Source organism: Dipodomys spectabilis, unplaced genomic scaffold (genome assembly GCF_019054845.1).
Source record: "Dipodomys spectabilis isolate Male_0828 unplaced genomic scaffold, ASM1905484v1 ptg000505l, whole genome shotgun sequence".
Taxonomy (NCBI): Eukaryota; Metazoa; Chordata; class Mammalia; order Rodentia; family Heteromyidae; genus Dipodomys; species Dipodomys spectabilis.
The window spans coordinates 613,593-636,207 of NW_024871182.1; the positions used below are offsets into that span (position 1 = coordinate 613,593).

The 22,615-nt window shown below is 34.8% G+C and overlaps 1 non-coding gene across 1 annotated transcript; it reads left to right on the plus strand.

Moving 5' to 3' along the window:
• The first annotated feature begins 4,089 nt into the window (after window positions 1-4,089).
• Window positions 4,090-4,195, plus strand: LOC122099204. Its single transcript, XR_006145872.1, has one exon. It is a non-coding gene; the product is annotated as a U6 spliceosomal RNA (small nuclear RNA).
• Window positions 4,196-22,615: the final 18,420 nt, after the last annotated feature.

Consider the following 22,615-nt stretch of genomic DNA (forward strand, 5'->3'; position numbering starts at 1 on the left):
GCTAGAACATTATCTTAAGGCAAGTATCAACCAAAGTCTGTATTTGCATAGTCAAAATCTGCAGATACAATCTAGTTCAACAGATATATCTATTCAACATCAAACAGCTATATATTAATGGGCTACAAACCACAAAAAAAATTGGCAAACCAGGAATTATGAGGTTTAGGGAGAAATGTGGGTAAAAATAGGACTAAAGAGATGTGGGAATGCACATGGAGAGTTAAATTAACTAAGTCCTAATCTCAAAGCAGGAAATAGGTTGGATAGGATGAAAGTAGAGAGAAAGAGAAAAAAAGAAGAAAGAGAAAGGGGAAAAAGAGACAAGAAAAAATAGAAAATAAAAATTAAAAATTGCAATGCTTAAAAATTATGCAGATGAAAATGAAATATTCAGAGAAGAGCGTGGATATAATGAGAGAAGGGGAGGGATATAAGGAGATGTAAAAAACTACAAAATAAGAATTCTTAAAATATTATATAGGTATAAAGAGGTAGTACTGCTATTAAGGAGTTTAAATCTAAGAGGTTTTGAATTGAGTAATAAATTTGTGGATTAAGTGTGTACACAATGTGAGATAAGTTCTAATAATTGACTAAGGGTATATATGAGGATGTGCAGAACAGTAATTAAGTCACAAAATGGAGAATGTAAGAGAGGAAAAGGTGAAAAGAATAAGCAAGAAAGAAAAAAAGATCATAAGTTCAGTAGAGCTAAATAAAAAACAAAAAAAGTAAAAAAATATTTAAAGGAAAAAAAAAAAAAGAAAGAAAAACGCACACACACATATACCCCTAAAATAAAAATTATAAGGGGAAGAAAAAAAAAGTTACTAGAAGACAGTTTTTTGCAAAAAAGGTAAAAATTAAAAATTTTTAAAAAATTTAGAAAAAAAATTTTATAAAAGATACAAAAAGAAAAAAGAAAAAATTTCTTTAATTTTTTTGGGTGGGGAGGGAAGATCCTGTCTCTCTTATGTTCATAATCAGCCTCTTGTTGGAGTCTCTGGTCTGCTTGCAGCGTTTGATTTTCCTGTGGCTTGGTTGGTTTCTTAAGTCTGTTGGTTTGAGCAGGCAGAAAAATGCTCTGCTTTACCCAGGATTTTGTGATCCTCCTCCCAGGCTAGTTCAATGGGAGAGAGGTCTGCATTGAGTATCACAAAAGAGGGAGATGGATGTTTCCTCAAGTTTGGAGATGCTGTGCTGAGGCTAGTTTCTGGGTAAAGTTGAGGCCTTTCAGCAAACAGTAGCTTTCCCCTGAGAGGCTAGATTGTGAGAGACTCACAGAGCCCAGCTTGGAGCCACTCTCAGAGTTTATGTTTATTGAATTTCAATTGGTTGTCCAGGCTCCTAAAGGGAGGGCCAACCTCTGGCTCTGATTACCCAGTGAAGAAAGCCATTCCTGGGGCTGGTGGCCCGAGCTGGGTGACTTTTCCCTGGGTGGAGCTGAGTCTGGCAGGTCAGTTTAGATTCTTGTGACCTACTAAATGACTGTAGTTTTCTTGCAAGACCTATGTTGGATTTAGCAGCTCAGCCGAACTTTGTCAGTATCAAAGATGGAGATCTCCGGTAGTGGGGGGGAGGGGTGGCCTTCCATCCTCTGTTCCCTGAGAAGGAGTGAGGACATCAGGCTTCTACTCACTCCCAGTCTTGGTTCCTGTGTCATCTCTGGTCTGCGAACTGCAGGATGAAGATGTCTGCTCCTTGTCGGTTCTTTCTGGTGTTGAGTAGAATCCGCTCACCCGCTGCATCTGGCTACTTCTTCCTCAAACTGTGTGTTTCAGGTATGGCGGCTACGGCCGCCGCTGCCACTGCTGCCGCCTCAGTGGCCGCTGTTGGCAAGAGCTCAGATCAACTTGCCTGGATTTTCCCTCTCTGGCCTAACTCTCTGTCCTGTGATGGCACACTTGGTGTGATTCTCTGGCTTAGGACTGTTCACTGGAACTCTAAAACTGCTTTCTACGTGAGAACTTGCTTAGTCTCCAGCTTCTCCTCCGCCATCTTCCCAGAACTCTCCCCCCATTACCTTGTTTTTCATCCCTGTGAACAACTTCGTTCTACTTTCCATAGGATAGCTTTGTTTTCACTGCATGTAGTTACTTATTGATAATCAAAGAAAAAGGTTGTAAAAGAAAAAAGAAGTTTTAGGTCACAAGTTAAAGTATCTTATCTGTTCCAATGATTCCTATGAGATAAAATTGATAATAGTAGTGAAAGTGAAAAGGAATTCCTAGATCTGTTGTTTTGCCATTTAAAATGGCAAAGAATAATATCACGTCACTCTTATAATTCTTAAAGAATGCAAGGGAAACTGTCACTATCATGTTCCCACAAAGCCACTGGATCCTGAAGGATAACAGTAGAACAGCCGAAATTATAAGTAGCAGAAATGGAGCATGAAAGAGAAAGGGAGAAAATGAGAGAGAGTGAAAGATAGAGGGAAATATCATAATACTGAAAGTGCATAACAGATAAACAAAAGCTGTATGAGAATATTCATACTGCTATCTTTAAACTCTACATGTACATTTGAAGGTATTTGATGTATGATAACCCATCAACATAAAATATAAAATGATTTTGATAAAAAAATGACTCAGAAGAAATTATAAATGCAAAAGCAATCTTCACAGAAGCAAAATCTCAGAGATATTTCATGACTTTGAAAAGGATTAAGTGGCTGAAGTTAGTATAAATTTAGAAGTATGCCAATTCACAAAAAAATATAAAAAGATATTAATATATTTCATTATATAACCCAAAGCAGAAAGCAAATGTTGTTTAGATGATTTTTTAAAACACATTCTCTCAGGAGCTGGGAAGGTGGCTCAGTGGAGAATACGTGCCTTGCATGCATGAGGCCCTGGGTTTGATTCCTCAGCAACACAAAAGTAGAGAAAGACAGAAGCGGTGATGTGGCTCAAGTGATAGCGCTAGCCTTGAGATGAGGGACAGTACCCAGGCCCCAGATTTCAAGCCCCATGACCAACAAATCAATATAAAAAACAAAACAAAACAAAACATAGCCTCTCACTTTTGTGGCCTCAACTCTGTAATACCGCTGCTTCAGCCTAGTGCTAAGATTTTAGGTGTGGACATTTATCATCCCTCCTGATTCAGACTGTACTTGATAATTTTTTTATAAATATTTTGTTCTTTATTTTCCTCTTTGTAAATTTACATGCACCTATAAAAAAATGGCTTGGCCATCCCAGTAACCTTCTCAAAGAACCTCTTGATGACGACTTACAAAAAGTTGTATTATATTAAAACAAGGGAAACAATGCTACAAATAAGAAAACAAATAATTAAATATTAATAATTAATAAAATAAAAAACATTTACTAGTGTTTTAAGTATTTGAAGTGTACTACAAATTAGATTTGACTATTTTCTCATATTCCTGTACATTTAACACTGGCTAAGATTTTGATGTTGAACAAGAGTTTTATAGGCTATGAGTAGTCTTTAAATTTGCCCACTAAGATTACTTTTTATGAATCATCTCATCTCCTCTTTTTTATATGGCTTATATCATCATTTGTTCCTCACTAACTTATGAAGTAATGTAAGGAAGCCCTAAAGTTTGAACAGAAACTGTGTAGTTTACAAAGTCTTAACTCTTCACTCTGCTTCTATACACAAAAACTTTGCAACTTCTCATTAGTAATGATTCTATAAACTCTGAAATTTACATACTTAGTAGCATATATCTGCTACCATAAATCTTAAATACTTTATAGAAAAGTTTTATGACCTGCCAAACCATCCTAATTTTGGCATATATAAGCAAATTCTCAAATTTAAATACATTTAAAACATTAAAACTTTTAACAAACCTGAACACTTTCTGCAGTGTTCATTATGACAGGTGCCTTGTATAGAATAATTGAATTCCTCCTCCCACACATCTCAACAATTATCTGGAATTATTTAATTTTTGACATGTCAATCTTGACTTTATTCTTAAATGTGTGCTTATGTAAGAAATACATGGTTCTAAAACTTCATGAAAATTCCTTTGAACTTACTTTTTTGAATTGTCCAGTTTAAGAAAATCAGTTGAACTTTATATATAAAAAATGTTTTGTGCTCAATTCGGTAGCACATACACTAAAATTGGAACATTACAGAGAAGATTGCCATGGCCCTGCACAAGGTTGACATGCAAATTCGTGAAGTGTTCCAGATGCTGTAGAGGATGTGGCCCCAAGGGAACCCTACTGCATTCTTGGTCGGAGTGTAAACTTTGGAAAGTATGGAGGGTCCTCAAAAAACTCCATAAAAACCTCCACTATGACCCAGCAATCCCACTTTTGGGGATTTACCCAAATGATCACAAACAAGACCATACTAAAACTACCAGCACAACTATGCTTACTGCAGCATTATTTACAATAGCTATGATACGGAGCCCACCCCGATGGCCCTCGGTAGATGAATGGATGAAGGAAATTTGGTATATATACACAATGAAATTCTATGCCTCCATCAGAAACAATGACATCACCCAATTTGTTAGGAATTGGAAAGACTTATAAAAAAAATTCATTAAGTGAAGTAAGCTAAGTCCAAAGAAACATAGTCTGGGATAAGCAGAAAAGGTCAAAAGCTACGTGCATATGACCAGATAATATGGTATTAAGGGAAATGAACCCCAAGATAGGGACACAAGTGGTTTTATCTTTCTTTCTATTGTTTCTAACATACTTATAATGTGCAATGGGATATTTTTTGTTTCTTTGTATGTTTCTCTCCCACACTATAACCCCTTTTTTCACTGTATTTGAAGTTGGTGCCCCTACATCCTATGAATACGTTCTCTAATTTGGGGAGGGGAAGGGAAATAAAAAAATGCTTAAATAGGGATATAGGTTGACCCATTGTAACAATGAGATGAACAAGATATTCTGTTGAAAATTGACCTTTACAATTTAGGCAGGGAAAGGGGGAAGGAAGTGTATTTGTGGAGGTGGGAGGGTAGGGATGATGGGTGGAAAATAAAGGAGGAGGTAACAATGAATGTTAGGAATTGTACTCATTACTTGCTCATGTAAATGTGACACCCTGTGCAGTATTTTAACAATTAAAAAAGTATAAAAATTTTCCGAGATGGAAGAGTTATTTCCTCTATTTTACCCATATAATATCATTAACAAAGAAATTAATGCAGAACACTGATTTGATGTTATTTTGAATAAATGTGTGGGTGTGGGTGTGGGTGTGTGTGCGCATACCCGGACGTGCACACACTCCCATGCTTGTGTATCAGCATGCTCAGAGTTTGAAATCAGGGCGTCTAGGTCTTGCTAGGCCTTTTCTCTCTAGATTTGTGAGCACTATATGAGCTACATCTCCATTCCTAGCTCTTTCCTAGTTCATTATAAGTTTTGAAAAATTTTGCCCTGATTGGCTTCCAACTGTTATCCACAGATCTCAGGCTACTGAGTAGATATCTACAGTAGATAGGATTACAGGTGTGACCAGCCAACACAAGGCTTTCAGAATAATTTTAAGAGTAGGAGAAAATTACTTCTCGGGGGCGCGTTTGATCATCTCCTACATTTAAAGCATTTTGGAGTGAATATCTGTGAATTTATTTCGTTTTGGGATTCTTAAAAGACAGTAAGTGAAGCTACTTAAAATTTTAGTACTTTTTAAAAAAGGCTATTGGAGCTGTGGGACAGAAGAAATTTGACTATCTTTGGACCTCAATTTATAAGCTCAGCTCTGTGCAGGATAACCCAATGTCACCAACACAGTCTGTGTTGAGGATAAACTGTAACAGAAAACAATCACCATGGGCAGTAACTGTTATGCTTGTTATGTTTTTCTTGGACAACATGAATATTGAATTGAGAGTGTAGGAGAATGGAGATTTTACCTACTTTTTGTGTATTGCTGGAAAACTTTTGGAAACATTAACTTATTTTCTTGCTTACTCTTTGTCTTTGGACCATGCACTTAGTGTCTTTAATTACAATTTTTCCCAACACTAAAATGATAATAACATTAGCATTATAGAAAATGTTACCTTAAGAATTTTGAGAAATAAAACTTGTGAAATACTTAACATAAACTTCTATGAATGAGCTTTGAGTTTAGCCAGCAGGTTTTTAAATACTAAATAGAATGCAATAAGTATTACAGAAACCATTAGAGATAGTGAGCATCCAGAAGTAATGTTATCTATTTACCATGCTCTGTTTCCAAGGAAGCCAGTTGGATAATTTCTCATGCTGTAAATCAAACTGGTTATCTTATGTCTTTGTAGTGTAAAAATATCAGGGACAGAATAATGAAGGAATGTTTTAGACTGAGGTGAAGTCCATATGAAAATGTGCAAGGATTCAGGAGGACCTGTTGCAACAATGAGAAGTACAAATTGTCATGTCAAAAACGAGCTTTACAATGTCAGTGGGGGGGGCGGGGGGGAAGGATTGGGGGGAGGGGGGAGGCTGGGAAGGGAGGTGAAGGGTAAACAAAGGAGGAGGCTGCAATGCTTGGTAAGATATGTATGCATTATCCTGCCCATGTAATTGTAACCCCTCTGTACAGTATGTTCACAAATAAAATAAAATAAAAATAAATAAAAAAATAAAATAGAATGTGTAAAACTGATAAAACGTAAAAGTATCTGAGCAGGGGCTGGGAAGGTGTCTCAGTGGTAGAGGGCTTGCCTTGCATGTCTGAGACCCTGGTTTGATTCTACAGCACCACATAAGCAAAAAGAAAAAAAAAGCCGGAAGTGGAGCTGTGGCTCAAGTGGTAGAGCGCTAGCCTTGAGCTGAAGAGCTGAGGGACAGCGCCCAGGCCCAGAGTTAAGGCTCACAACCGGACCCCCCCTCAAAAAAAACCAATTCTTTCTCAGAAAAGTCGACACAAAGCACAAACAGAAATTAATAAAAAAAGTACCTGAGCAGTATATTGTGTTTTACATCATTTAAGTTACATTGCAAAAATAAGGAATACCTAGAAGAATGAATTGTCTATTTGATATTATATCATAGGTCCTCAGGAGAATGAACTCTTTCCTCATTCTTGTAGAGGCAATATCAAATTAGAGGAACTGTATTTTTTCTTTGCTTCTTTACATTTATTCTTCAATTTGAAATCTGAACTACATGAGACTGAAAGAATCTAAGGGAAATTAGACACGCTTTGGAAGAACAATCATCATAAAATAAATAAAATACATATAGTCTTATAAAAGGCCTAACTAAATTGAGTTATATAGTCTTAAGTGTAGACAGAAAATGATTTAAACAATATCATGTAATTGAAAAATGAAAAATGTTAGTAATTGCTTAATTTTTTTCTTTCTAAAACCTTGAATTAATTATTGATTTTGGATAGATAGATCAAAGATGAGATTAACAAGAAATTATTAAAAATGGACAAAAGTTCTGAATAGACAAGTTTTCCAATAGCTTTACAATTGCCAGTGGCTTTACAAAGTTATGTTTAATACCACTTCTATGCTGGCTTAATGCTTTCTGAACAGAAGTCATTAGAGAAATGCAATTCAAAATTAATATTTTACTTCATAACTATTATACTCATTAAAAAATTAGAGGAACCTGGTGTGGTGGTAAATGCTTGTAATTCCAAGCATTTCAGAGGTTGGTGTAAGGGGATTTGAGTCTAAGGCCAGTCTAGGGTACTACAAATAGTAAAAATCTGCCCTTTCAAAAATCTCAGAAGGTAATAATGTTGGTGAGAGTGTAGAAAAAAGGAAATTTTCTACACTCTTAGTCAAAATACAGGATAGTATTCTCATTGTAGAAAGTAGTATGCAGTTTTCTAAGAAATGCAAACTTGAAATATCATCTGATCCACCGATCATGTGATTATTTCTCTATGGGTAACTGATAAATATATCTGTAGTTCATTATTATTCACATTATTCACAACAACAGCCAAGATAAAAATCAAAGTTAAGTGTTCAAGTACAGACTAATAAAGCACCTGTGGTGCATGCACAAATATAATTTTCTGTTTCATACTTAAAATAGCAAGAGATTTCTCCCATTAGCCACAACTTACAATAACCTGAAAGATGTATTCAAATCAAGAAAAATATTGTCTTCTGATCTTTGTAAAACACACACACACACACACACACACACACACACAGACACACACACACACACAACAACCTCAAATATTTAGAGAGAATTTTTTAAAAGTAAAGCAAATTGGAATTGCTGGGGCATTTAGGTCACAGTGTAGAAGAGAGCAGATATACAGGTTGACCAAGTATAGATTTGTAATGTACAACATGAGGATACAGGGGACAACACTGGCCTGACATAGGAATGAAGATAAGTAAGTAGGAGTTGTTCTTCCTCATAGGGGTTGCTATTTCAGTTGTTCTTCCTTCAGTAATGGATAAGATGAACATAATTCTTTAAGTATAACTGCCTGTTGCCCCATTTTTCAGGAAATGAAAAGACTTGAAAAAAATTATATTAAGTGAAATAACCTAGGCACAAAGAAACATAGGTCCTATGGTTTCCCTTATTTATAATAACTAGTATATATCTGAAACAAGCAGAAATGGTCAGATAAGTTGATTTTAGGCGAAAAGTACCCCAAGATAAGAACTCGGATTTTTTATAATCTTTCTTGCTATTGTTTCTAACATATTTATAAGATATTTCTGTGTAGCTTTTTATGTCCCTCCCCCACGGTATAACCCCTGTTTGCACTGTATTTGATGTAGGTATAATTTGTGGAGGGGAAGGAAAAAAATTGTTTAAATAGGGATACAGGTGGACCCATTGAAACAATAAGATGTATAAGACGTTATGTCAAAAAACGAACTTTACAGCTTTGGCACGGGTTGGGGGGAGTGATAGGAAGGGATGGCAAGGGGAAACAAAGGAGGAATCAACAACGCTTGATAAGAAATGTACTCATTACCTTGCCCATGTAATTGTAGCCACCCTGTATGGCATTTATATAAAAAATATTAAGAAGATACATTATATTACACCTGATACATACTTCACTTTATTGCTTAAATAAATGTTAGGCCTCCTCACAAAAAGGAAATAATAACAAACAATATTGCAATAATGTATGCTCAACAGAGAACAAAATGTCAAATTAAAATACATGAAATTTTCCTTGATGTAAACTAATTATTACAAATAAGAGAAACCTTGAGACCTATGTTCCTTTAAGTCTGGCTTACTTCAGTTAATATGATTTGTTCCAAGATCTTCCATTTGCTTATAGATAAGGTGGTATCATTGTTTTCCATGTATGTGTATTTGTGTATGTGTGTGTCACATTTTCTTGATCCATTCATCTACTGAGAGGCATATGAGTTGATTCCATATCTTAGCTATGGAAAATAATACTGTGATAAACATTATTGTGCTGGTAGCTTAAGTGTGGTCTTGTTTGTGGTCATATGATTAAATGTCCAGAAATGTGATTATTGGGTAAAAAGCTGAACATTATTGTGCACATCACGAATAATCTTATTAGATGAGCAGAATAACTCAATAGCTATGTACATATGACCGTATAAGGTGATTCCAAATGAAATGAACTCCAAGACATGTCTTTGTTTTGGTGTTCTTAATGTACTACGTGATTTCTTTTCATCCTTTTGTGTTTTCCCCACCAATGGTTTATCCCCTGTAGTCTTCGTATTTGATTTTGATACCCTGGGTATTAAAACTAGGGAACTAGGGAACTAGGGAAAGGAAAGGGAAAAAATAATATAGTGAGACAAAGGACAAAGGGGGAACCTATGCAACAATGGTACTCACAAGACAATATGTTGGAAATGATCTTGGAGGGGTTGTTGGGAATGAAGAGGGAGAGACATTGGAGAAGGGGTAAAAAAGTTAGAAAAGAAATAAATTGATTACCTTACTTATCTAACTATAACCCCTCTGTACATTACCATGACAATAAAATTTAAATAAAAATAAAATGTATGAGATCAGCAATACAGGAGATGGGAGTGGGGGAAGTACTGTAGTATAGTAGAGTAGAACTGCTGTGGAGAGCAGTAATTTGACTTTACCATAGGAAGTAATAAACTAGCATACAGATTTACAGCCTAATGTCAGTCACTGAAAAGGAAAACAAAATGCACAATCACAAACCAATAGAGATGAAATAGAAAACTAAAAAATTAAGGTGAAGAGATGACTTGGACCAACAATAACAAATGACACAATTAGAAAACAAATAACCTGGTAAGTATAAAAAATATTACCCATAATTCTATTAAATGTTGTTTACATCACAATTTGTTAGAAATATAATTCAAATCACACTTTAATAGTATATCATTTTAATAGTAGGTTACTTATTATGATTTTTTAATATTCAATGTTAAATATATAATTTTAATTTCAGCACTTATAGAAAAGAAGAAAGTGAAACTAATTTTAATAATATATTTTGTGAATTGTAAAATTGACAAGCATTAGAATTTTTAACAAATAATATGGCATTGTTGTTTCATTTCTGTGAATTAATATAATAATTCCAAATGTATTTTACACTTAGCAATTACCTTAACATCAAATAATAAATTATTGCACATGACTCTTGGTATTAGGTGGAATGGTTCAGAATTGTGGTAAAAATTCACCACACTTTACATGAGGGTATGTCTCCTCTCATCTAGCTTATATTCTAGAAATTTGATTTCTACATGCATGTTAAATTCTTGTCTAGGTGAGAGCTACACAATTATATTCAATTATAGACACGAGGAGTATTTCAGATGATACTTAAAAGTCATATTCATTAATTAAATTTTATTATTTTGTACCAAATAAATATTTATAGAGAGAATGAATTTCTGAGTAGATGATCGTGTATCTGTGCCAGATTATATGTATTAAGGCTTATTTTATAGTTCTGACATTTTTTCTAAGGTTGGATTTAATTTTCCATAAGAGGATAAGTGTTTTATATTGGATATATGAAAGTAAACTTAATGTTTATTCCATAAATCCTTTGCCACTTGTCTAACCCCAATATAAATTATGCATGTGTTTGAAGTAATGAAAATAACAACAGATATAAGCCAGATCAATCCGTCTGTAGTGGACAAGTATTTTCACCTTTATTTTGATAGTTGATCCTCTTTTATATTACAGAATATTCTTGGGAAAATGTGCTACAGGCTGGCCACAACTGCAGAATATTATGGTTTGATCTATCATAAGAGAAGGAAGGAAAGGGAACCTTCTTTCCAAAATTTTGTTCCCAGGGATGTGATCTGTTTTATGGTGGTGAGTTGGAAATGAACATTTTTCATAGTCAACCTTGAAAAGCCATCTTGATAGACCATTTCTGTAAGTGGTTACAGAGGATTATTCCTGGATTTCCAAGGATGCCAGATGGCCTCATTTTGAGACAATTAAAACAGGAATTTCGTCAGCTGTTTTTGTATGTTTAGGAGAAAAACCCATTGACTCTAGGCCAGCAGATGACTGGGGCCCAGAGAACCTAATACATCAAAGAGTAATCCTAGACCTCTAAAAACAAAACAAACAAACAAAAAACTCCAGTAAGCACTGCCAATAAGGCTGCTATCACAGCCTACATGAAGTCAGGTAAAAAACAGAAGCTGAGAGTAATTAGATGATAAATAAGATATTTTTGATGAGGCAGACTGAAATTAGACTCCAGAGAGTGGGTCAGAAAGACTGATCAGACTAAAATTGGTCACACAAAGATTGGAAAATATTATTCCTTGTAGAACACATAAATCATAGAAGTCCTGTGCATGTAAGAACAAGACAGCAGACCACATTCCATAAATGCGATTTTCTTAGATATCAGCTTAATGAATTGTCCATGGAAATCTTTGAATTCTTAAATATTTGACCACATGTGGGAGAAGGCCAATTGCTGAAGAAAAAAATATCATCACTCAGGAGTTCCAATATCATATTAGGAAGTAATAAAGCACAGATTTGTAATAAAAAGTGAAAACAATTATTCCAAATGAGGGTTTCATTTGTTTTGATGTAAATGTTCTTGATTTAGGTGCTAGCAATTACCATACAATTGATCCAGTCCCACAGCTGAGTTGATATTGACTGCAGTATTCTCACATGAAAGAAAAGAAAAAATTTAAAATGTCTGATGAAATGAGTCAAGGATGAAGTGTTCTAATAGTGATATCTGAGGATTAGACACAGGTGAAGAGGTAGATTTTCTTTTATAAAAGTCTCCCATTTTTAGCCTGATGCCAGTGGCTCACAGCTGTAATCCTAGCTACTAACCAAGCTGAGATCTGAGGACTGCTGTTCATAGCCAGCCTGGGATGGAAAGTCCCTCAGACTCTTATCTCCATTTAACCACCAGAAAAACAGAAATGACACTGTGGCTGAAGAGGTAGAGCCCTTACCTTGAGTTGAAGAGCTCAGGGACTGTGCCTAAATCCAGATTTCAAGCCCCTTAAACAACAACAAAAAAATCTCCCTTTTCTTAGACTGCTTACATCTTTTCCTAACATTCAATAAAGAAGCCATTTTATCACCCACTACATTTAAGTCCTATCCTAGCTGCTGCAAATAGAATGATTTGGTATCTGATATCAAAAGATTCATATTTAGGGCTGGGAAGGTGTTTCAATGGTAGAGGGCTTACCTTATATGCATGAGGCCCTGGGTTGGATTACTCAGCACCACATAAGTAAAAAGAAAAAAGCTGGAAGTGGCGCTGTGGCTCAAGTAGTAGAGCGCTAGCCTTGAGCTGAAGAGCTGAGGGACAGCGCTTAGGCCCACAGTTCAGGCCCCATGAGCAGACCCCCCCTCCCAAAAAAAGGTTCCTATTTGGGGAAAAAGTACCAGCAGTGGTAACTTGTTTTCCAGTCCTTGAACTCTGGATCGGGGCCCTGAACATAGTTATGCTGGTGGCTTTCATGTGAGCTTGCTTGGTATTTATTGGATTACTGCCCAATACAGGAATTACTGGGTCTTAAGGGAGATCTACATTTAGTCTTTTGAGGAACGTCCTTACTGCATTCCTGAGTGGTTGAACAAGTTTAATTTCCCACCAACAGTGTAATAGAGTTCCCATTTGGCTACATCCCTGTCAGCATTCGCTATTATCAGTCTTCTTGATAATGGCCATTCTATCTGGGGCAATGTAGAATCTGTCATGTACTTGTAGATTTGTAGGCACCTTCTAGCTACCATAAATGAATGAATCTATGAAAACTATATTGCTCTGAGTGTACATACCTTTCTTTGAGTATAATTTTCCCAAGCCTTTCATTTTCTTTAAGACTGGTGAAAAGTCATCCTTTCTGATGGGTGAATACAATTTCATTGTGTGTGTGTGTGTGTGTGTGTGTGTGTGTGTGTGTGTGTGTGTGTAAAATGACTACAGGCCCATGAGTTCATTTCTAAGCCTTTGGTTTCATCTGTAATTTTGTAATTTCTTATTACATTCAGATTGCTTTCTCTACTGCATTGAAGAATATTGTTGGGATTTTAATGGGTATTGCATTGTCAATTGTTTGGGGGCAGTATTGCAGTTTTCACAATGTTCATTCTTCCAACCAGGAGCATTGAAAGACTTTCCATTTCCTTGAATCTCCTTAAATTTCCTATTTTAGTGTTTTAAAGTTTTCACAGCAGGGGTCTTTCACATTTTAAGTTAAATTTACTAATTCCTAGTTTTGTTGTTGTTGTTTTGTTTTGTATAGATTTGATTTGATTTTGAGGCTAATACATATGAGGTTGGTTTTTGGATTTCAGCGTGGATCTTCCCATTGTTGGTAACACAGAAAAACTACTGATTCTTGTGGGTTTTATACTCTGCTACATTGCTGAAGGTTATCATCACCTTTACTAACGTGGGGGAGGAAGCTATAGTGTCCTTTAAGCACAGGATCATTTCATCTGTAAAAAGGGATAGTTTTACTTCTTTCCTATTTGGATCCCTTTTATGTTTTTCTTTTGCCTATTGCTCTTGCTAGAAAGTCCACTACTATATTGAAGAATAGTAGAGAGAGTGGACATCCTTTTCTCATTCCTGATTTTATGTCTTCATGCTTCCACCATTAGGTACACGCTTATTATCTCTTTGTCATATACATACTTTGTATTATATTTAAGAAAGTTCCATGCATTCCTAGCTTCTCAGACCTTTAATCATAAAGGGGTATTGGAGCTTGTTAAAAGCTATTTCTATATCCATATAGATGGTATGGGAAATTGTTTATTGACATTTAATTTTCATTACTTCTTATGTATCACGTCTTGGCTCAGTTCGAGTATAGGAAAGCATCAATTTCTCCAGGATTCTCCAGGTGATTGGCATACAGTTTTCAAAGTACTTTCTTAAAATATTCTCAATTTTCCTTATTTATGTTGTGATGTCTCATTTTTTTCTATTTGGGTGAGTTCTCTTATTGGTTGTTCGGTATTTTTTGTTATGAAGGTGATATTCAGAGGGGTGCATTACACTTACATAAGTAATGAGTACATTTTTTTTAACAGTGTTACTGCTTCCGCATTTTTTTCCTGCTTTGACCAACCCTGACATTCCATTCCCCCAAAGTTGTAAACTTCATTTCTAACATAGTTTCTAGTGTATATCACTGTTGCTTTGGTTAATCTTTGTGCCACCATTTCTGTGATTTCCCTTCCCTTCCCCAAATCAGATTAACTTATGTATAAGACAAAGGGTACAGAAATCAAAATCAGTGACGTTAGGGAATAAACCAAAGGGGAAAAGGTAAATAGAAATTACTAAATACAGTTCACTATACAATTATCTTGTATTCATATCTTGGGGTTCATTTCAATAAGCATCATTTTATATGATGATATGCATATAGCTATTAAGATATTGTGATCTTTTCTAAGAATATCCTAGGCATATTCTAGGACGAAAACATGTAGCCTATGATTCTTTGGGTCTGGCTTGTTTGACTTACTATGTTTTCCAAGTGATTCCATTTCCTTACTAATTGGGCAATGTCATTCTTCCAGACGGAAGCATAGAATTTTTATTGTGAATATATATGACATTTTCTTGATCGATTCATCTACGGAGGGCCATCTGTGTTGGTTCCATTTCTTAGCTATGGTAAATAGTGCTACAATGGACATAGTTGTGATTGTAGCTTTAGTGTGTCCTTGTTTGTGGTCATTTGGGTAAATGCCCAGGAGTGGGTTTGTTGGGTCATAGGGGAGCTCTTTGGAGCAACCTCTATACTTCTTTATGGAGTTTTTGAACAAGTTTACATTTTCACCAATAGTGTAGTAATGTTCCTTTCTGGCCACATCACCACCACCCCAGCATCTGTTGTTATTAGTTTTCTTCATAATGGTCATTCTAACTGGAGTGGAATCCCAATGCTGCTTTGATTTGCATTTCTATGGCCAGAAATATTTCATATTTCTTCATGTGTCTATTGGCCATTCATATTTCTGCTTTAGAGAGATCTCTCTTTAAATCTTTAGCCCACTTATTAAGAGAGTTGTTGTTTCTTTTGGGGGGGAGGGTGTCCAGTCGTGGGGCCTGATCTCTGGGCTTTTGCGCTGCCCCTCAGCTCTTCAGCTCAAGGCTATGGCTCTACCATTGAGCAACAGTGCCACTTCCGGCTCTTTTCTTTTTGCTAATTTGTACTGAGGAATCAAACCCAGGGCCTCAGGCATGCAATGCAAGCGATCTCCCAATGAGCCAACTTCCCAGCCAGAGGTTGTTGTTTCTTTGAGGATTTGTTTTTTTGGGGGGGTTAACATTTGGGGCTCTAACTATATTTTATATATGAGGCCATTGCCTGTTGCAGAGCAAGTAACGATCTTCTCCCAATCTATGGGCTTTCTATTTATCTTTCTATTTATATAAATTCTCTTCTTAGTCAGATTTGTCAAGGGTCTGTCAAGTATGTTAATTTATTGAAAGAACCAACTCTATTTTGTTGATCTTTTTATGTTTTATTTTGTCTTTATTTGTTATTTCTGATTAATTTTTTAATTTTTTTCTGTCTACTGCTATGAGTTTGGGCTTGTTCCTGTTTTCAAGAAATTTGAGGTATATAATTAATATACAGGCTTGAGATTTCCCCAATTGCTTGATGTAGGCACTCAGAGCTATAAATTTTCCTCAAAGTACTGCATTTCTGTGTTCCAGAGGAGTTGGTATTTTGTGTGTTCAATTTGTTAAATTTAAGAAACTTTCAGATTTTCATTCTAATGTATTCATTGCCCCATTGGTCATTCAGCAATGTGTTGTTCAGTCTTCATCGGTTTGAGAATTTTATTTTTTACTTTAGCTGTTTAATTATAACTTTATTCTGTTGTGTTCTGACAAGATATTGGAATTCAATTAATTTTTCTTTCAATTTAGATAGAATTTCTCTTTTTTGTGGTGGGGGGTCCGATTGTGGGGCATGAACTCTGGGCCTTGGAACTGTCCCTCAGCTCTTCAGCTCAAGGCAAGTGCTCTACCACTTGAATCACAGCACCACTTCCGGCTTTTTTCTTTTGCTTATGTGGTGCTGAGAAATTGAACCCAGGGCCTCATGAATGCAAGGAAAGCACTCATTGAAGATGAGTGCTTCAATGAGCTGCTGTGAAGAATGTATATTCTGACACTGAATGTATATTCTGTAGATATCTGTTAGGACTAGGTGGTCAATGTACTTATTTAGGTCTTCAGTTTCTTGGTTGAGTTTTGCTTAGATGGCCTATCCATGGATAACAATGATGTGTTGAGATGTCTTTTTTGGTTAAGTAATATTTGGTTGATGAAGTGGGGGTGCTCCAGGATTCAGGGCATTGATATTTAGACTTGTTATATCCTCCTAATGGAGAGTTGTATTTATCAATATATAATGTCTCTACCTACTAATTTTAATTTGAATTTTTTTTCTTATGTTAGTAATTGTGTGGCCTTTTTATGGTGTCCATTTGCTTGAAAATTTTCTTTGTCAGCCTTTTAGTTGAGTATGTGTTTGTTTTTGTCAATAAAATATGACTTTTGTAGATACTAGATAGATGCGTCTTTTTTGACACTAATATTTAATCTATGTTTACTAATTGGAAAATTATGTCCATTTATTTTAAAGATTAAGACTATGAAATATCTGATAAGTCTTGTTATGCACCTGCTATTAGGAGCTGGGCCTCATCTACTCTTAATATACTTACCTTGTTCTCGGGTAGGGAACATTTCATATAACCAGTTCCTGTTCTTCTTGATCTTCTCTATGTAGGATATATTTGAATAACCTCTATCTTGCTGATTTGGTAGAGATACATTGTTTCAAGTTTTCTTTGTCATGAAATATTTTTACATATCCTTTTAATGTAAAGGAGAGTTTGGCTTGGGAACTTATTCATGGTTGGTAGTTGTTTGCCTTTAATGTTTGTCATTTGTCATGCCAGGCTCTCCTTTTTACCATATCAGCTAAGAAACCTGTATTTATTCTGACTGTATATTCTTTATAAATAATCTGTCTTTTCTACTGACATATTTAAGAATCTTTTCTTTGTTCTCTAATGATCCTCTAATAGACTATGATGTGGTGGTGGTTTGTTCTGTTCTGGTATTCTCTGTTTGGTGTTCTAAAGACTTCTCTTCTCTGAATGAGCCTATCCCTTTGGATATTTGGAATGATCTTTGCTAGAATTCTGTAATATGTTTCCCATCCATTTAGTTTCCTGCTCTTCTCCTTCTTGATACCTATCTCCCCCAATTTGATCTTCTGAGTCTTGAAGTTCCATCAAGATTATTTCTTATTTCTTAGATTTGTTCTAAATGATTACTTCCTCTTTCCTATTAGGCCTATTCTGTCTCTGATCCCTGAGAGTACCTTCTGTATCATCTATTTGCTGTGGAGCCATTCTATTTTGTTTTTTATTTTCCTGTGTTATAATTGGTTATTTTTTTAGAGCTTCTATCTCTTTATTAATGCTTTTTGTAACTCTTGTATGGACTTTCTTTAAACTATTCTTTGGGTGGGGGGTTGGGGTATATGGGTTTTAGCTGTGTCTTTTCTCAGATCTTTTAACTAGGTATCTATTTTTTCCTTGGACTCTCTTGCCTTAGAGTTTATTTTTCTTTCTGTTTGGTGTCTCCATGAATGATTTTGCTAATCTTTCCTTGGGCTAATCTTGTTCACAAGTTTCCTTGTAGAAGTTATGTATCTTTTCATTAACCACATTTTTCAGCAGTATTTGTAATGTATTTTGAAAACTATCTTCTAGGTCCTCGATTGTCTATTCTAATGCCTTTTTATTTACTGTGTGAATTATATTACCTTGGCATCACTTTCCTCATATTTTTCTGATTTGTTCTGTCCATTTGGAAGATTTCTTGGGTTTCATTTGGGGGAACTTTGATCTTAATAGGTGACTATCTATGTTCTTGGTTGATTTGCCAGGTGTTTCTTTGGTCTTCTGTTGTGATTTCTTTTTCTGGAATTAGATTTTTTTCTAGACCATTAAGTGTAGGAGAAGAGATCAGTTGTGGTGAGATGTTGTGATGTTAATACTTGTGGATCCAATGACAGTTCAGACTGTCCAGTGGTAAGGTGAATTATGTCTGTGTTTAAATGTGACTGTCTCTGTTCGTGGTTTTTTCTCATGTGGACCTTTTATTTCCACACTGCAGTTGTGCTTTTGAGTATGTTGGCCAACACAGTAACAGCATTCACCTGCCTGGCTGGGTAACTTTTCATAGATTTCTGTGTGCTTGTGAAGAGAGTATAATATATTCTTTTGGATTGTATATCTACATATAATTACAGCTGATTGGTGTGACCCTCTAGAAGTGGAGTACCTGCTAGGACTCTAAGTCTCTGTTTCATTAGAGAGAGCTAGGGTAATTTTCCATTGTTATTCTGACATTGTTTTCCACTTCCTCAGGTTTATTTTTTGTATTGTGGATTTTTTCACATAATTTAGGATTTGTGATGGTTGTATCAGGTTATTTTTGTTTTTCTGTTTGTGTTACTTTGAAATAGTGATTTCAGGCTTGTATGAAGAGTCAGTAATAATATGAAATCTGAAGAGCCTAAGGCTTAAAGAGGCACAAGGAAGGCCTAAGTAACTCCATTACACACTAGCAACCATCTTGTGAAGCATGAATTATAAAAATAACTTTGGGTTTGACCCAGAAATGACACAAAAAGAAAAACAATTCCCGGACAACTGAGACATAAATAATCTCTGGGAAAGCCACAGGAATGTTCTCCAGATGAGTTGAGCAAACACTGGGTGGCCATGCAGGAAACAGTGACCCAGTGGCCAGAGAAATCCCATCAGTTACACATCAATAATAATATTAGCCAATCACATAGGCATAGCTTAGTTTGCTTAAAATTTTAGCCAATCATGTAATTTCTCATGTAAAACTTCTTTAAAGTTGTTTGTTTAATAGTATAAAAATTGTGATGATTCTACGCTGGGGGCCTCTTAGCTTCACCGGTTACTGAGTGCTTGGAGGACCAACCTCGAATTTGCAAGTAAATGACTCCTTTTTTATTTGTATTGGTCGGGATCTCTGGTGGTCATGGGGGGGCGTGTTTGAGTCTATGTACAACAAATGTATCTTTGAAAGAAAGCAAGCAGACATTTTAACCTATTTGCTATAAGTAAATTAATATTAAACAAAGCTAATTAAAACAATTACTTATTTACTCCAGATAATGAGTATAGTACTCTCGGATATCTTGGAGAAAAAGACTTTAGACTCATTACAATTGATGCCTTACATTGAAATTACTGGCTAAATTTTCTTCTTCAGAAAGGCAAAAGCTCCATTTCTTTCATATTAATATTATAAAATCATAATATCTGCATGTTGAATTGTTTTCCTCTGCTGTTTTCAATACCATTCTTCATCCATTAGGTATCTAGGGCTTTGAATGACCAATTCCTTAAAATACCTATATTGTTTATATTGTGATTGAAATCTCAATAATATTAACATGAATTTGTCTCTGACTCTCATCTTGAGCTACATTCATATGAAATTTATGCAGTCTCAAACAAGAAACCGGACTATTTTACTCTTTTCTATATTTTAATCAATAAATCTATTCTCTTTAGAAATATATTCTCATCTTTTATATTGCTTCAGTAAACATCATTTATTTCTAGCACTTTTACTTAAATAAATATAAAGTATGGAACATGAAGACAACCCCCCTTATCACTTTAAAGTAAATCCTTGGGGACTATTTTATATATAAAAATAAAAAAGTGCAATGCACATGTTTATATATGAATAATCTAATGGTTAAGTCAATTAGACACAAGAACTACCATACCACATCAAGTCTCAATTTACTTAAAGGCACCAAAACATGTGTTCATGAATACACTCATTTTTAGAAAATGACTAGTCACAACAAATTTTATATTATATTTCTAATTTTAAAAATGAAAATTATACCCAGATTAGATGTGAATATCCTGTTTCCAGGAATACATTTATTCAGCCAACAGGGAAACAAAAAATCAGGGTTTGTCATATAGAATGAAAGATGTAAAATCAGACTGTCTTTCTTTAAATGATAATTACATGCAAATCGTGTGATTTATTCAAAGATATTATACAAATTCATGAGAGGATTTGTGATCAGAAGTGATAGGTAAGCAAAGTAACTGAAAAACTGTATATGTAAATTGTGCTTTCAATATAGGATGACAAGTTTTCAATAAATGAGCCTATAGATGATAATTTTGTATCTGTAACACACATCCAGTATTCTACATTTCAGACATACTCCCATTCCCTTACCTCAGTTCTTGATCTATATTCCTCTACTTTCATGATGGCAATTGCTACTAAAGTAACAAGGTAGGTCTTTTCTTGGTTTCTAGATCGAATAAATTTTAGTATTTTGAAACAGTAGTACAAATTCATGAAGTTTGACTTGAAAGTTAAGTTTGAGGATACTGTATTCAGGGTATTGTTAATTGGCCTGAAACAGCGAGGAACATATTATGAATACACAGAAACACAGTATACTAAGAACTAGTATACTAAGATCTCAGGGAAAGATAATGGTCCAGGCAAGATCTTGAAGTCGAGATAAAGAAATGGAGCAAACACCAATCAACAATCATAATAAAGGAATGGAACTGATCTCTGATGTGTCTGGGTGACAGCTGTGTGTGTGTGTTTGTACGTGTGTGTGTGTGTGTGTGTGTGTGAGAGAGAGAGAGAGAGAGAGAGAGAGAAAGAAAGAAAGAAAGAAAGAAAGAAAGAAAGAAAGAAAGAAAGAAAGAAAGAAAGAAAGAAAGAGAAAGAGAGAGAGAAAGAGAGAGTGAGAGTAGAGAATTTTAGTGTGGCTTCCATATTTACAGTCCATAGAGCATCACTTGTTAGGGAGAAGGTGCTCATGCCAGAGCTTTGATACCACTGTCATCACTTTTTACTTCAAAAAGCACTTGCTTAATCCCTAAAAAGGGAAAAATAAACTAATATCGTACATGATTGTTTTGAAAATTAATTGGCATATTGAAGGCCAAAGGGAGGAATTGCCGAGTAATATAATCTCTCTTCTGATTATTACACCGCAATAACCGTGATTTTCAGGAGTCTTCTGAAATGTACTTACAGCTGAACTACTACTGTGCTTGCTAATATGAAACATATGATAGAGAAATAGATCAGCCAGCAAGCACAAAGAACTAGTGATAAGATCGAGCTTTTGAGCAGGGTTGCCACATCTTTTAGGAATGAAATTCCTTCATATGAACTTCAAATTTTATGGCTTTCCTTGTGTGATTAAAAGGTAAGAAAGTACTGTAGAAACAAGAATTCCTGTTTAGCCAAGTAGAAAGTGCTCATGTTCCCATCCTCATGTTGCAAATTTCGATATCATAAAGACTCTTTGTTAGAGTGCTTTCATTTAATATACTTCAGCACATCATCCTTCCCTCTTGGAGACAGGAAAAAAGATAATTTTGTTTGAATATTATCTTATGTAAGTTAGTGTGTACAGGCATGACTTGTAGAATTACAAATTTTTTTAATTAATATAAGTAGGGATCATGTCACAACTAAAAAATGTAATTAAAATCACATAACAAGGCAAGAAGTCACAGCATTTTGTGCATGAAAACATACATTAGATTAGTTGCAGAATTTCTATTTTGAGACAAACATTATATTGAAGTTTATATATAAACTTTATATATATTTATATTTGAGATAAACTTTATAAATCCCTTTACTAAGGGTTGAAACATTTTATTGAAAGATATATTTCTTTTAGATATTTTTGCTTCATAATTTTAAGAAGAAAAATGGTGCCAAAGTAATTATTTTTTAAAATTATTTTCCTGTTTCCATGTGATTAATCTTCAAATTAGAAATCCATATATATAATTTAATTTACTTTAACCAAAAATATTTATTGAGTATAAGAACCTTCTACTCTCTACTTTCTTCACACTGAGTTTACAAAATCTGATGAGTCTGAAATACTTTGGGACCTGTGTTAATATTATTTACTATGTGAGAGAAATGTTTAAAAAGTAGTATTTATTTTAGCTTAATTGCACTGAAGAGACAATAAGTGATATAATCAAAGGCTAAAAATGATTAAATTTAAATTTTAGAATTCAGGAAATGTTTTTGACCACACTAGTTA